Raw genomic sequence first — 17,966 nt, forward strand, 5'->3', positions numbered from 1 at the left:
GTACATTTATAGTCTGTTACTTTCCCTGACTATCATTATTTTGATGCTGAAGTTGTCCCAGTTCTGGCCAGTGGGGTAACTCTTTCAGGTTGATTCCTGTGTCCTTATAGTATGATCCCATTAGTTTTTGAGCACTTCATTTTACAAAGTTTTCCAGGCACATTTTTACCCAAGTCCTGGAATCAGCCTTTTCTCTAAGAAGCCTTGGTTCCTTTTTGTGGAGGATGGTATTTAGAAACCAAGACGTAGGTGCTCAATGTGCTCATGCCACTGGTGTGCCATTGCTTCTAGGCTCTTGTGGTAGACAGAGCTGGGAGGTATGTGTATGAATAATATAGACAAATACTTAAACATATTTTCAAATGTCTGTATTTATTTCTATGTCTATTATGGTAACTAATCTCCAAGATGACCCCCCCAATGAACCATATCTCCTAGTGTTCACACCCTGTATAGGCTTGTTCTCTTGAGTCTGGGCTGGCCCTGTGACTTGCTCTTGACCAGCAGCATGTGATGGAAGTGAAGCTGTATGGTTTCTAAGGCAAGTTCATAAGTCTTGCAGTTTTGTTCTGGGCCTTGTAGAATTTTGTTCTGACTCACTCTTGGGATGCTTTCTCTTGGAAACCATAAAATATGAGATATATCAAAAGCTTCTGAAATTGTCACACTAATATTTAACTATTGTTATTTCTTGAGGTTGTAATTCATTCTTATTTTTCTCTAAATATGCTTACTTATAACTTTTCCAATTTTACCACTGTCATAAATATTTTTTCCCTACTTCCTTTTTTGAAATTGAGTTCCTTTCCTCTCTGAAAATTTCATTCATGATTTAGCTTTCGAACACCTCTTTTGTAGGCGCAAGCTCCCTGGATCTAAATATTGCAATCACTCTTAATTCCTTTTAGTGGTTGTATATATTGCTATAAATAACATGATGTTTGTCACTTTTGTAATAAAAAATAACATTTTTAAAGATATCGGAACCAAAACATGCTCACTTTACTACGATGCTAATTGATATGTTTGAGCACTTGCTATGTGCTAGGTGTAAGGCTAAATGCTTTACCTGGTTTATGTCATTTAATTCCTATAACCAACCTATGCATTGGGCATTGTTGTTATGCCCATTTTACCCTTGAAAAAAATGGCCAGTAAGTGTCAGAATGAAGATTCAGACCTGAGCAGTCTTAACTGCTGGAGCTGGCTTGCCTTTTTTTATTGTGATAAAATACACATAAAATGTACCATTTTAACCACTTTTAAGTAAATAATTCAATGGTACTGAGTAACCATCACCACTATGTATTTCCAGAACTTTATTTTTTTTATCATTCCAAACACAAACTTTGTACCCATTTAACAATAACGTTGTGTCTCCCCCAGCCCCTGGTAACCTCTATTCTCTTTTCTGTCTCTTTGAATTAGCCTATTCCACTCTTAAGTGGAACCATAATGTTTGTCTTTTTGTGTCTGGCTTATTTTATTTAGCATAGCGTCTTATTTATCTTGTTGAAGCATGTGTCAGAATTTCATTCCTTTTTGAAGCTGAATAGTATCCCACTGTGCATATGTGTGTATATACTTTTATACACACCTGTGCTGCAGTTTGTTTATTCATTTGTTGATGGGCACTTGGGTTTTTCCACCTTTAGGCTATTTATGAATAATGCATACCTTGCATTTTTTTTACCACAACCCTATACAGATGTGTAGTTATTTATTGCCACATAGCAATTTACCTAAAACGTACATTACTTTGTTATTTATTTATTATTAGATAACAAACATTTTATTATTCTTACCTTTTCTGTGGGTCAGGAATTTGGGAACAATTTAGGAGTGTGGTTTCAACTTGGTGTATCTCATGAGATTGCAGTCAAAATGGGAGCTGGAGGTGCAGAATCCACGTTTTTTAAATTGTATTTTTTCCATTACCATTTATCCCCCTAACACCTCATCCGCCCCACAATCCCCACACTATTGTCCATGTCCAAGAGAACTCTTTTCTCTTTGCTCCATTCCTCCACCCCAAGCCCTGAGCTGTCAGCCTGCTCTCCATCTATGAGTCTGTTTCTATTTTGCATGTTAGTCAGTTTGTTCATTAGATTCCACATATGAATGAGATCACATGGTACTTGTCTTTCTCTGACTGGCTTATTTCACTTAGCATAATGCTGTCCAGGTCCACCCATGCTGTCCCAAAGGGTAAATTTTTCTTTATTTTTATAGCTGAGTAGTATTCCATTGTGTAAATGTACCATAGTAATTTTGTCCACTCATCTACTCTTGGACACTTGGGCTGCTTCCAGATCTTGGTGATTGTAAGTAACACTGCAGTGAACATAGGGGTGTTTATATTCTTTCGAATTAGTGTTCCAGGTTTCTTCAGATAAATTCCCAGAAGTGGAATTGCTGGACATAAGGCAGTTCCATTTTTAATTTTGTGAGGTATTGTCATACTGCTTTCCACAGTGGCTGCACCAGTCTGCATTCCCACCAATAGTGCCAGAGGGTTCCCTTTTCTCCACATCCTCGCCAGCACTTGTTGTTTGTTGATTTATTGATGGTGGCCATTCTGACAGGTGTGAGGTGATATCTCATTGTGGTTTTAGTTTGCATTTCTCAGATGATTAGTGATATTGAGCATCTTTTCATATGTCTGCGGGCCATGTGTAGTCCTCTTTGGGGAACTGTCTATTCAGGTCCTTTGCCCATTGTTTAATTGGATTGGGTTTTTTTGGTGTTGAGTTTTATAAGTTCTGTATAAATTTTGGATATTAACCCTTTATCAGATGTATCAATGAATATGTTCTCCCATTCAGTGGGTTGTCTCTTTATTTTGTTGACAGTTTCCTTTGCTGTGCAAAATGTTTTTTTTCTAATAGCAACAGTGATCTTGAGAAAGAAGAATAAAGTTGGAGGAATCATGCTACCCTATATCAAATTATACTATAAGGCCATAGTCATCAAAATAGCATGGTACTGGCATAAAAACAGACACATGGATCAATGAAACAGAATAGAGAGCCCCAAAACAAACCTATGCCTTTATAGACAGCAAACAAGCACATACCATGGGCTGAAGACAGTTTATTCAATTAACAGTGTTGGGAAAATTGGACAAATGCGTGCAGAAAAATGAAACTAGACCACTGTCTTACGCCACACACAAGAATAAATTCAAAATGGATTAAAGATTTAAATGTTAGACATTAAACCATAAAAATCCTAGGAGAAAATATAGGCAGTAAAATCTTGGACATTGATTGTAACAGTGTTTTTTCTGATATATCCCCCCAGGCAAGGGGAACAAAAATAAAAATAAACAAATGGGTGAATCTATTTTCAAGGTGACTTACCCTCATGGTTTCAAGTTGGTGCTGACTTTTGTCAGGGGGTCCCAGTTCCCCCTCACATAGGCCTTTCCCCTGGCTTCTTCAGTGTCTTCAAGATTTGGCAGCCTGCTTCCGCCAGAGCGAGTGGTCCAAGGAAGGTCCAGGTGGAAGCGATGTCCTTTTTATGACCTGTTCTCAGAAGTCGCGTTGCATCACTTTACCTTCATCCTGTTTGTCAGAAGCAAAGCACTGATACTGACTCGAATTCAGGGGAAAGGGATTAGTCTCTACTTTCTGAAGGGAAGGGAGGCAAGGAATTTGTGAACATATTGTAAAATCACCACAACTGATAAGCATGAAGAAGAAAATAATCAGAAGTAATAGAAATAATCTCTGCTAAAATTATGATATTTATCAGTCTAGGGACGTTTTCTGTGCATACCTGACTCACATTATAGATATTGTCTTATAATCTGACTTTTCTATATTATATACTGGAAACATCTTTTCGTGATATTGTGTTTTTCTGTACACTACTTGTAAATTTTTGAAGTATTTGACCGAAGTGTTTTAATTTACATTTTCCTTAGTTTTATTGAGATATAATTGACATATACATTGTTGCATTTCTTTTATTACTACTGGTAGTGAATTCTTTTCACACTTTTATTAATTATTTGTATTTTTTTGTGAGCTGTCTTTTTATATATTTGCTCATTTTTAAAATTGGCATATTCTTTTCTTTATTAAACATGCAGTATATATTAAGGAGTCTAAAACATTATCATATAGGTTTTAAATATTTCTTCCTTGCTTATAATTTGTATTGATTAAAGAATAAATGGTAGAATTTGAGAGGTAGAAAAACAGCAAAGGATGTCTAGCCCAGCACACCTTACTAATAGATGAAGATGCCTTATTTTCTCTCCCTCCCTCCAAAATCTCTTTCTGCCCCTCTCCCATGAAATCTTAGCCTGTTGTCCAAACATTCTGTGCTCTGCTCACAGTGAAGGGAGTGAAGGATCTGTACGATTCATTAGTTGCTATTTGCATTTAACAAGTAAGGATTTCTTAACAACCCCAAACAATTAGCCAGGGATGATGTATTACATAAGAGCCACTAGCTAGTAAGAGAGATTTTTTTAAGTTAAGCCGCATCGTAGGTTTCTCCAGCAGCACTCTGCTGTTGGCTACTTCCTTCACCTGTTAGAAGGCCGTATCTTGATCATGCAGCTGTTTGTTGCCCAGTAAATCTAAACAGAACCTGGGGGCCTAAACGACACGCCAGTTCGTATACGTCATCTCTTTCCAAATAGACTAGAGGTGACTAAAATTTAATTTCACTTATAGTCCTGAGAATTGTACCTTGTTAATAAATGTTGATTAAATAAATTCACACTACTTTTAGTTATCAAAATGAGGTGCTTATTAGTAAGAAGAAAAATTCAAAAATCTGCTTATGAGTTTATCCATCCTATGATTTAAGATAAGGTTAAAATATTTAATGCTTAATCTTATTAAAAAGCTTAGAGCTTTGTGGTGGCAAGAGGGTGTGACTTCATATTAAGATATTTAGCAAAAGAAATAAATTATTTACTGGAAATGACCAACGTTGAAATCTTTTACCTTCTTCCTCTTTGGCTGTATATAATTATTAAAGTGTATCTATCACAAGTGATAAGAAAATGGCCTGAATTTCGGAGATGAGGGATTTGTATAAACTGAAGCAAATGCTGTGTAACAAGAGGAATATTGAATCTCCGTGGCTCTTATATACCGTTTGGACTTTCTCTGTTTATGTGCTAAAATAGCTTGTTTGGTCTACTCCTTAACCCACTTCTTCCTACCCCTAGGGTTATATGGAGGAAATTATTATAGATGATATATATTGGCTTTGCAATTTCTATAAATGAAAATCCGAATTTCACTAATGCTTGCATTTAAAAATATAAGAGAACATAAACGATAACGTTTCAAAAAAGGGTCAACTTTTAAAAATTGGGCGGCTTCTGGAGTTAGCAGGTCAATTGATTATAGAACCAGTTGACTTTAGGGAATTTTTTCTTTGCTTTTAACTTATTATGACCATTTCCAAATAGAAGAATTTGCTAAAGCAGTTTCAATTAATGTATTAAATACTCATAGATACTTCACCAACCTCTTATTCTGGTCTTGGTTTCTTTTGAGCTCTAATTTCCTAAGACAGGCTTAATTCCTGAAAGACAGGCAAATTAATTGTTTTAAAGCCTGGATCTTGCTGCTTTAAAAAGCTGTCAATATTAGCAAGTGTAAAACTTAACTCATTCTATAGTAGCTCTATATTTCATCCATCTGCTTTTAAAAATGAATCATTTTAATTCTGATATGTGAGAGAATCATCACCTGCTATAGTTGAAAGTGGCCTCAGCGATTATTTTACAGATGAGGAAACTGAAGTACTGATGTGTTAATGACTCATCCAAGGTGACACAGCCTGTTAATGGTAGAAATGCTTCTATAATTTAGATTATATGTGTCTCATTTGGGGTGAAGACTTTTTATCTCTTGCCTTTACGGTCTTATTTCCTTGCCAGGTTATACACAATAGTAGTCACTGTTTATTCTGCTAAATAAAAAATAACCTTAATACTCAGAATTAGGGAAGGAAGCCTTTTGTAGAGAGTTTGGTGTGATTTCATTTACCCTGTGATTCAAGAGTCATCAGTCTTCTCTCCAGGCTGTGGTGGTAAAGTGGCTTCTCAGGCTTGGACACTGACTGTGAGGACTTTTTATGTAAGGTTAGTGCACTTGACACTCTCCGTTTCTGATTCTAGGGCACAGGGCTAAGGAAAGGGCCCTCTGGAGGATTCCTGAAACTTTTTCTCATCTTGGAGAATGACCAGTTTAATTTCTGGCCAACCTAGTTGCATCCAGGATGGTTGGCAATTGTGCTTTTTGCCTATTTCACATGCAGAAGTTTAAAGGCAGGTAACAGTAAGCCTGTAGGACCTAGGGAGGGTTATCCTGGAAACAGCAGGTAGGTAAAGAAGTTTAGCATTTCAGAAATAAGGTCCTAATTTCTAGCAAACTCCATGTCACTGCTAGCTCAGAGCACCCTAATTGCCATTAGGAAAGAATTGGTTTCTTAAAAGGGAAAAATAATGGGGGAAACTTCTTAAGAGCTTTATTACATTCTTTTTCATGAAATTATTTCTGCAACAAATTGATTAATATCTAACTTTAAGAATTTTATGTAGGCATTTCACATTATGATTTTGAAATATGGAAAGTTCTTGCAAATATTCTCAGATTGCCTTCTGTCTGTCTGCTTTGTAAAAGATCCTTTTAGTTAAATGGACCATCCTCCTTAAATGATGTCATTAGCTCAGATTGAAAAGACATTGCCTGCAGGGAAATCATTTAATTGAACTAAAGTGCCTTATTTCTGTAGATCTTAGAGCAGCTCACTCACTCTTATCTTGAGATTAGATAATTTATATCAGATAATTTTTTTCAACTCTATGAATGATAAAATGTTAAGAACAGTAATCTCCCTTTTAAGGTATTTTGATGTTTCATAGTTTTTCATTTATATCAGAGTTAGAACTGATGGTTCTTAAAATGTGGACTAAAGTTTTATTTTCAGATAAAAAGTATTACAGATCATTAGACTAAATTATTATGCATTGGGGTTATACAGGTCAATGGTTTCAAAATATTTGTGAGTTCTATAGAAATGAGTCAACCAATTTTGCTCTTGAGATCTTTCCCACTTTTGCTGTTTTGTTCTGTGTTAAGTCAGGTTTATTGAGGTATAATATACATACAACAAAACTCATTGTTTTTAAGCATATAGTTTGATGAATTTTGACAGAGGCATGGACCTGGGTAACCACTATCACAGTCACCATGGAGATAAGATACAGAATATTTTTATCACTGCAAAGTGTACAGTCATACCCCTCGGTAGCCAATCCTATGCCTTCATTCCTAGTTCCTGGCAGTCACTGATCTGATTTCTGCCCCGTAGTTTTGCCTCATCAAGAAGGCCATTTATGTGGAGTGATGCTGTGGGTAGCCAGGGAAGTACTTCTTACGCTTAGCATAATGCTCTTACAATTTATCAATATCATTGCACATATCTGTAGTTCATTCCCTCTTATTGTTGAGTAAGAGTATTGTTGAGTAGTATTCCATTGTATGGATGTACCACAGTTTGTGTGTCCATTCACTAATGATGGATATTTTGGTTGTTTTCAGTTTCAACTAATATTAATAAAACTACTGTAAGTGCTTGTGTCAAGTCTTTGTGAGGCATATGTTTTATTTCTCTTAGGAGGGCGTTGCTGGGTCACATGATAAGTTTATAAGAAACTCGCAAACTATTTCCCAAAGTTGCCCTACCATTTTGCATTCCCACCAGCAATGGGAGTAGCAGTTGCTTTGAATCCTCACCAGCACTTGGTATTGTCTGTCTTTTCATTTTAGTTTTTCAAGTAGGTATGCTAATGATTATACTACCTTTTAACTCTTCTACCTCCTTATCTATATTTTAAGCTCTAAATCCTAAGAATTTAAAGTTGGAAGACAACCAGAATATAGCATCTCCCTACATATTAGCTGAATCAGTTTTAAAGACACTAGATTGGTTTGGTTCATGATTCTAAAGTCAATTATAATCATCCCAGTTTTTTGTGTTTTTTCAATTAATACTTAAAAAAATTTTTTATTCAGTTACAATTATCTGCATTTTCTCCCCATCCCTCCACCCCACCCCAGCCAATCCCACCACCCACATCCCAGTTTTTTAAAAAAACTGCACGGAAGTCAGTGCGTTCTGCTGGTAGTCCTGTTCTTTGGAGTCCTCTGGTGTCTGAGCATACTAGGAAGTGTTACTATGCTGATGGCTTTTTATATAGTATGACTATGTAGTAAAGAATTTAAAATCCTGCTGGTAAGTGGTTTCTGTGTTTCTTTTTGGATTAACAGTATTTTGAAATGGGATAATTATTTACATAAAAATTAAAGGTAAGTAAATTTTGTCCAAGTATTTGTTTTTACAATATCCAAAGCATTAATTGCTTTATACTGGACACTTTAAAAAGTTAGATGTGCTAGGATTTTACTATCAGAGAAAATATGAACTATAAAATGTTTTATTAAAATAACTAATATATGAAGGCTCTTGTTGAGGTAGAAGATAGTACCAAATAGAACAATATATTAAACCATATCAGTAACTAAATTATAACTGGTAAAGCTTTTTCTTAGTATTTCTTCTGAAAACTGGTTTACTCTTAACTATACCTCATAGTTTGCTATATCAAAATATCTCATAACCTGTGTTGTAAAATCCACATGTAGTATTTCTAAAAGTTCACCTTATTAAATTTAGATGATTTCATGTTTCATAGCTCTTCTGTCAGTCATTTGATGTGAACTTCACCAAAATCAGTCACAGCATCATTCAATTTTCTCCTAGTCTCTAGTTCATTGCTAGGTCAGCAAACTTTTATGGAGAAGAGAATGAAAGGGCAAACTGGTCCGAACAGATAATAGGCAGCTTTTTGTGTCCAGGTGAGAAGGTTCTTTGCTTCCAGACCTAAGTAATTAGGGGGGTAAGAATCCTCCAATAATTCAGCCAATAAAGGTGTTTAATGATAGAAGGAACAGTTAGAGGTAATGATTAATTAGCCCGAGCACTTTGGGCTGGCCAGTATGCATGCACTAGTACGTACTGGCCATCAGCTGGTAAGCATGCAGTCTTGTAAAGGGCTTTCTGCTCTGACACTGGTCATATATCATTGCAGCTGTGCCCTTTGATTACTGGGAGGGCTTGCAGAGTGATTAATAGCCAGGATCAATGTTTCTGCCCAGCACATGACATTTGGTCACAGAGCAACCATATACTTATTCCCCTTTGGCACAACGCTTAGGAGGAATGAAGGATGAGACCTGCCAATTTATAGCTTAGGAGCTTCCAGTTTATAAAATGAGTCGACTTTGACTGTACAAAATTATTCCCCATTGAAATAATTAGTGCAGCATTAAACACAATTAGAACTAAAACTACAGGAGCATGCTTGCTGAATTCAAGCCAGTTGACAGATGGTTAAGACCTGATATTTGGCTGCCTATGATGACCAAGAGTTATTATTTTGCTGAGAAAATGAAAAAGCATGGAAGTGAACAGCGGCTACTTAAAAAAAGAAAAGATTAGGTGATATGATGCAAAATGCACATTGAAAATACATGTTAGAATTTAGAATGTTACAATATTCAGTGTGACAACCCTATAAATGTATGTAACACAAACAATCAAACAATCTTTGTGTGAACGATGCTTATTAATACCACGTACGTTCACTTAAAGTGCATCCTGGTTAAAGCAAAATTGGGTTGTGTGAGAGCTGGTTTAATATGATATGGTCTTGTTTAATGATGTATGTTGGGCTTCTGCTTACTTTTAGTGCCACTTATAAACGCTGTTAGAATTTAAGGTTTTTGGACATCTACTGTTAAGAGCTTAACTAGATGGTAAAAATGTTTGTGTTAAAAATTTTTTAAATTGAAACCTTCACCTTGAAAGCTTTAGATATGTAAATTAAGCTCCCTTACATTAATTATGTCAGCATAGTGGGAAAAAATTTATTTCCCAATCTTCCAGCTCTTCCATAAATTAAAGTCTGCTACATATTCTAATAGAGTAGAACAATGATTCTGTGGTCTTTGGTTTCAATAATAATACTTAACTAATCATGGTTCACATTGCATTGGCAGTGTTGGCATTTAGTTCACAGTGCATTTTACTGTTTCTATACCAGTGCTAGATGTTCTGAGTCTTCCTACGTTCAGAAAATTGTCGAGGCCTGTAGTGTGTACCGTATAACTTTATAATTATTTCCAAAATATCTGCATATATGTTTGCGTGTGTGTTTTACCTTTTAAACCACATTTATGGTTTTAAGTATATTCCTTCAGGGGTATGAGAATTTAGTATTTGGAAGAAACTCCAAGAAATTGATATGAGTAAAAATCCAGTTTTCCAATGAACACACTTGATTAGAGTTGCAATTTATACTCATGGTAACAAAAAGTCAGTTTTCTTACATGATTTTTCTTCTAAATCATTAAAAAGGGATATAAGGCTAATGTGCTGTTTGGTATTTATATGCCCCTTTATTTACAGTTAGAAACAGGCAGGGCTGATTTAAGTTCTGGCAGTTTGAGGTTAATCACTTAATTTATGACATGCCTACATTTCTTAATTTGTAGTGTAAGAAAGACATGAAAGACATACTAATTATTACCTGGACTTATATACTAGTTTTGGGTTTTTTTTTTTTAAGAATTCTGAGTGCTGTCTGGTTTCTCCTGTAAGATTTTTTCTTGTTCTTTTTCCTAAATCACTGGGAAGATAAGGGATACAAAGATTCTGTGGCTTATTCAATATCCCAGCCAGTGACACTGCTATTATAAGAAAGGAGAACTGGTTTCCAATTAGCTTCCTACTCTTCTGTTACTGTAACTTTGTAACAATATAAATTGGTCACAATCAGCTTTCATGAAATCTAATGAAACATCTTGCATAGTATTTTATAACTATTCAGATCCATTTTCTGTTTCTTTTTTGTTCCTGAAACCTATGGTGATCCTGTTCTATCTATCCACACATAATACTGTCTCTTGACCAATATAATTTCTGAGTTGGTAGGAGTTTGAAAAAGGAGGTTAAAAGTTATTTATGGCTATGGATTAGAGTAAAACTCTGAGCTAAACCGAGGAAGTTGGCTTTATTCTTACTTACGTACTGATCTGAGCTAGCTGGATACTGAGTACGTGAAAACTAAAAGTGAGCTTAATTGAAGGCTTTGGATTTCTACTCTCACTTCATTTCCTGTCCCGTGTGGATATATAAGTATTCACATGATTAAAAATTAATTTGTTATGGGGAAAGAGATGCAAAGTGTTAATTACATGTTAGATAATGGCTCACTAAAAAAAATGATCTGTGGGAGAAGAGATAAAAGATTTTCTTAACCTAAAACAAACAAACAAATAACTAGAGAACTCCATAGGTAGAATAATAAACTCCAAGAATTATACGCTCACAGAAACAATGTATTCTACAACTGTCACTTTGGGGAGAAAGTATTTATTTAGAGACAAATAACTTCCATACTGCAAAGGCCACAACCCTACTCTAGCTAGGGCACTTGTTTATTATAATGAACGACTTCCTCCTTTACCTGTGCACACGTGTGTGCACACACGCACCCTCCGAAGGTGCAGGCTGACTACTGCCTCGGGTCGATGCCCAGCCTCGTGCTCTGCCCGGACCGGTCTCCCCACTCCCTCCCACTTTCCTCCGTCTTGACCTGACCGGCTCTTTTATATCCCTCAGTTCAATGGTCACCTCTGTAGAGAGGCCTTCTTGGGCCAGCCTTTCTAAAGTAATCCCCCACCCCCTGACATCGGTCTCTACCCATTAGTCTGTTTTACATTCCTCACAGCACCCTCCGTTACCTGAAAGTATCTTACTTATATGTTTCTTTACTTACTTGTTTCTTCTCACTAGGATGTAATTTCTGTGAGGACAGAGAGACCTTGTTTGTCTTATTCACACTGTGTCCCCACTTGTTTCTCTCTAGGAGGGGCTTGAATTCTAACCTTAAAAAATTTTTTTCCTTGGGTCCCAATTTCTCCTGCCATGATTACTAAATAGTTTGCATGGTCTTGCTAGTATGGCCTTTATAGTCAGGTAAGCAGGCGACCTTGCTTTGGATTCCATACTTTATAGGGTCCTAATTGGGCCCTTCTTTAATTGTACCCATCTCCGCAGGTCCAGTCATTGGGGTCAAGGACAGGTGCCCAACTGATGTATACACTTTATTTTATCCTACTTTACCTTCTACACCATGCTCTGGGTACCCAGGGCCTCTGAAATTCCCTCCCAGATGTCCCCACGCTTTCTTCCCTGGATATGTCATGTGGTAGGTGGGCCACAGTACTGGTGTGCACACCACAGGCATAGGGAGTGGCTGTGGGTTTGTGTAGGTGAGTGTGGACAGAGTAGGAAACGTGGGCATGTACACAAGGCACCTTGGGCTGTGTGATGCAGCCAGAGGTGAGAAGTAAAGAGATGTGGAACTCTTAGGAATCAAAATTCTAAATTTGACACTGGCCTCCCACATTATTCTGATAGCATGTATTTGTCATGTTTGAAAGACAGACCATGTTTAGTTAATAGTTTTATTAGCTTGATGTGTAGCATCTTAATATTAATTTTTTATTTTTGATTTCAACAAATTTATTGTTATTGTAGTAAAGACATTCATCTCAATCATTTCTCTCTCCCATCTTGACCCCAGGTTAGTATTTCCTTTGAGTCAAGAAACAAATATACAGAGAAGGATGTTATTTGTAACATAAACAGTAAAATGGACAAAAATAAAAAGTTTGCCTACATTAAAGCAAGTTAAATTCGTTTATCTTGATACCATTAAACCAAGTAAACGAGAACTAATCGTTCTATATACATTTCCATTGTTTTGCGGGGGGCTTACTCTGATGAATGAGTGTTTGTAGTTGTGTACAGGCTGCGTCTCTGGAGTTACTGCCTTTTAAAGGAGCTGAGTGAGTCGTTACCACCAGTAAGACAGTCTGCAGCTGCCTGCAAATTTAACATTGTAGACATTTTCAAGAAAATCATTATACTGCAGTTTTCTCTTATCTGTGAGTTTACAGATGTGTTTAATCATCAGATTTAAAAATAATTCACATACAATACAAAAATATAAAAAAATAAACCCTACAACACATAGCTCTAACAAAGTATATGTGGTCAAAGATTCCATAAAATGTTTAAAGGTGCATTTTCCTTCCTTCTCTTTTCAATATCTAATATGTGCTTTTGAGAGGTCTTTGATTAATCTGCATACATTTAAAATAAACTATTTTATTGTATTAAATAAGAATTCCTGTAGTAAGTACAAATTAAATTGGATTTCATGAGTTGGTAACTTAAATGTGTTGACAGAGTTACAGAAAGTACATCTTTCTTATTTTCCATCTTCATACAATGTTGCTTTTATGCTGTTTGTTACCTTAAAAGATAAAAACAGCCAAATATTTAAGTATTATGTACATTTAACATTTGGGGTGGTGGTTTGTATTTTAAAAGAAACAGCTTCCTGTGACTTGCCTCAAGTCTGGTGGAAATACAGGAAATAAGCTAATAACAAAAACCACATTCAAAGCACATTTGAAATACTAGTGAAGGTAGACAAGACCCATTCATGTGAAGTGAGCTATACCAAATACTCAACAGTTTACATAAAATTAAAAAAAAATTTTTTTAATTGCTAAGTTTCTGTATCCGCTGATAGCAATGCAGTATCTAGCTTATAACTTGATACAAAATAACTGCCCATTAGAAAAATAGCAATATTTTAATGATACTAATTTACTTTCAGTCAATACTCCAGTAATATTTTCCTCCAATATGATACTCCTTCTCTGTAACGCTGTTCCTGGGAGCCAGTAAGTTTAGGTTAATAAGGGAGTTAAGTTAGAGAGTAATTACTTGCAGTTTAAACAGATAATAACTCTTTGCTTCCCTCTTAATGTGTTGTTAATTGTCTAGAAATATGCAATGCCTTGCAAGGTACCGTTTCTGATATTTTAAAAAATTATCTGTAACTTTTGGAAAGTAATCACATGAAACTACAAAAATTAACAAATGCCTTAAAATCCGTATATAAAACATAAATTACATCTAATTTCAAACACTCATTTATTAGTGTACCATTCTATCTTTAAAAAAATGCAGCTTCAAAGATAGTCCTATACCATTCTTTAGAAAGGAAACTGTTCCTTTTAACTTTACACCCACCCCACACCCCAATTTGAAAACATATCATTTAGTTGTCTTGGTAACTGACTTTTCTAAGATGAGATTTTGTATTTTGCTCCCTTATCCTCTCCTTGTCAGAAAACCCATGCCTTTCCTTCATTAAAGGAGTCTGGTCCTGATGATGTTGGAGTATCCTGTCCAATATGCTTCATCCTCATCTTTGATTCTGGAGGCATTTCCTCTGGTTCGCTATCTTCATCTTCACTAAAAGTTGCTGCCAGTGAAAGGGTTTTGGGAGCAGGAGGTGGAACAGTTTCTTTGGGTTTACTTGGCCCAAGTTTGACGGACATGGCTGAGGCTTCCTTTGTCATCTGACTACCTGTGGCGAGTCCAAACTTGGGGACCTTTGTAGGGTTTGTTGCAAGGTCTGCAGCTTCTTCAGCTGATCTCTTCTCAGTGCTGCGACTGAACTTTCCCCTCCATTACTGGAAGAAGCAGCCTTAGTTTTCACAGATTTTTCTGCTTCTTCTTCAGGTCCTCCAGCGGCTCTAGTTCCCTGTGGCTTCTTAGGCTTCTCCTCTGCCGCCTTCCTGTCTGCCATTTTCCCCACTCAGCATCTTAATATTGAGACATATGCTGTATGGGCCTCCATTTGCACTCTTGTTCCAGGCCTACTGATGCCAGGGGAAGGACTGAGTGCTGTAACTAAAACATATCTTCCTCAGGATCCTAAAGGCATGGTCCTTTTCCCGGCACTTGGGTGTATTATAATGCTATAGCAGGTTCTTAATAAAGGTAAAAACTATTTGCATACCTTATGAACAAAGAAAATGACAAGTCAGTTTTGCTCCAACATTTTATTTTCAAAAATTTCTAACATACAGCAGAGAATTAGAAGAATTTTATAGTGAATACCTATCTATACACCCACCACTTAGACTTACCACTAACATTCTCCTATCCTTGCTTTATCACATATCAGCTTCCCTCCCCTGTATTCATTCATTCAACTCCTCCTATATTTATAAAAGATTTTATTTATTTATTTTTAGAGACAGAGGAAGGGAGGGTGAAAAAGAGGGAGAGAAACATCAGTGCGTGGTTGCCTCTTGTGTGCCCCCTACTGGGGACGTGGTCCACAACCCAGGCATGTGCCCTGACTGGGAATCGAATCAGCAACCTTTTGGTTTACTCAATCCACTAAGCCACACCAGCCAGGGCTCAAATCCTCTTATTTTTTAAATGCATTTCAAAGTAAATGGCAGACACCAATGTACTTCCTTCTAAATACTTAAGCATGAGAATTCTTTTTTTTTTATTTGCCAAAGACACTTTCTTTTAAAATTTAATCTTGATTGTATTTTTTCCATTACCATTTAGTCCTCTTATACCTCCCCCACCCCCCAGCAATCATGAAACTGTTGTCCATGTCCGTGAGTCCTTTTGCTCATTCCCTCCACCCCTGTCCTTCCCCCTACTCCCACTAGCTGTCATCCTGCCCTCCATCTATGAGTCTGTCTCTGTTTTGCTTGTTGGATCAGTCTGTTCATTAGATTCCACCTATGAGCGAAATCATATGGTATTTGCCTTCTCTGACTGGCTTATTTCACTTAGCGTAATGACCTCCAGATCCATCCATACTCTTGTAAAGGGTAAATTTTTTTCTTTTTTACAGCTGAGTAGAATTCCACTGTATAAATATCCCATAGTTGTTTTATTCACTTATTCCCTCTTTTGAGGGAATTCATTTTTAAATAGGAGACTAAAAACCTCATTCTAGATGCTTAAAGTTTTTAAAGTAAAATTTCCCTATAATTTGATAAACTTCATGATGTTCACTCTTCAATGGTGAGTTTGAGCTCCCACCCTTTGTCAGTCTTTTTCAGAAGATGCCTATGTTGTAACTATTTATTGTAACTTGATGCAACAAATGGAGATTTGCATCTGATTTTGTTCAGGTAAATCAGACTTTGAGGGTACAAAGAAGAATACAAATGGCCCATTTCCTTCAGAAACAAATTCTAGTAGGGGGTCACAGACAGCAGCATGGAGAACTCTAATGGAGAGTGATAAGTAGTGATATTCTGGTAAATGTTTAACCACTGACTTTTGATAGGAAGAAGCTCTGATGTGTACCTGTTCAAATAAGAGTTTGTTGCAAATTCATTCACTGAAAATTTTAGTAGCAGGTAAACATGCAAATATCTCTGCCAGGAGCAATAAAACCCAGGTTGGCGTTTGCAGTTCCATCTTCTTTTGACAGGTAAAGAATTCTTACTGACATATATTGTAATTATATGCAAAGTGAGCAAATGTACCTTTATTTCTTTTTTCAGAAAGACTTTATCTTTTTTTACTAAACAACCCCCTCCCCCACGAAACATTATTTTTCCATTGCTCTGTTCAGAGCTAATGTTTCACAGGCTGTAAGAGGGTCTCGTCTGTATTGATAGAATATTGCTGAGGGATAAGCTTCCATCTTCCTCTTTTATTAAAATCATGTCTGTTGAGATGGATTTAGTAGATCTGGCTAAATATCTTCTTTGGTTGTGTTCATGAAAACTGGCTATAGCTCTAGTTATCTTGTAAAATAAGCATTGGTAAATAAATGGAAACTTTTGTTACAGTGATGGAAATGTTTGTTACAGTGATACCTGTAAGGTTTTGATTGTGTAACCATGTACTTAATACAGACCCCAGAGAAACTTAGTGTAATAGCCTTCTGCACTATTTCAGCCATGATTTTTTATGTGGTATGTTTCACTGAGGCAAATTGGGGAAAACAGGGAAGACATTGAGCCCATGAGCCAGATATTATTCCTCCTGTGGAAGTAAATTTTGCTATTTGAACATGTAAAAGTTAGGAAAGCTGATGACATTCACTTTGGTTTTCTAGAGAGAGAAATTATGACCGAAAGGGTCTCCTATTTTTCAGAGTGTCTAGATTGGCAAACTATGGCCTGCCAGTGGTTTTTATGTTTTGTAAATGGTTGAACAAAAACCAAAAGAATAATATTTGGTGACTCAGGGAAATAATATGAACTTCAAATTTCAGTGCCCAGTTTGTGGGATACAGCCAATGCTCATTAATTTATGTATTATCTGTGACTACTTTGAGCTACAGTGGTAGATTGAGTAGTTGTGACAGAGTCTTTCTGACCTGATAAACCAAAAATATTTACCATCTACCACTGATCTAGTTGTCCCCTATGCAAGAATGGGAATTATTTAAGTCATTCAAAACCAATTACATGATTTTGAAACAGGGATGACACAAGTATGACATGAACTAAGCAGAGTAAAACATCTCTACCATGATAATAGCAGCAGCTAATGTTTATTGGGCATTTGTTTTGTGCCAAATACTCTTTTAAGAGCCTTATACACATTGACTTACTTAATTCACACAACAACTCCAAGCAACTAGTTTGTCTCACATTATAGGGAAAAGCACAGAGAGGATAAGTGAATTGTCCAAAGTCAGTGCTGAAAACAGACTAGCTGAGCTGACTTTGAAACCCGTCCCAGCGCCTTTCTCACATGTATGTATCTTACAAGCATTTCCTGTTGGTACGCCATTTCTTGAGTAGGAGGTAAGGGTATTTTTCTTTGTTTGTTGCCAGTTGCTTATTCTCACTTAGGGCACTCCTGGACTGTAATAGGTTTGTACTAGTAAGAGCTTAATCAGCGCGATTCATCTAACTTCAATTTCCGCCTCTTTTTAGTGATGGCTTCGGTAGATTGCATTATTACATAAGCTCTGCAGGCTTAAAACACAAATTACTTGTTTTTTT

General features: G+C 36.4%; 1 protein-coding gene and 1 pseudogene across 1 annotated transcript in view; one reads left to right on the top strand and one right to left on the bottom strand.

Moving 5' to 3' along the window:
- SKAP2 (src kinase associated phosphoprotein 2) overlaps positions 1-17,966 on the top strand; it is a 165,762-nt gene that overhangs the window by 46,437 nt on the left and 101,359 nt on the right. The window lies entirely within an intron of this gene.
- On the bottom strand, positions 14,240-14,773 carry LOC112307001 (PEST proteolytic signal-containing nuclear protein pseudogene; annotated as a pseudogene).

Source organism: Desmodus rotundus, chromosome 6, assembly GCF_022682495.2.
Source record: "Desmodus rotundus isolate HL8 chromosome 6, HLdesRot8A.1, whole genome shotgun sequence".
NCBI lineage: Eukaryota > Metazoa > Chordata > Mammalia > Chiroptera > Phyllostomidae > Desmodus > Desmodus rotundus.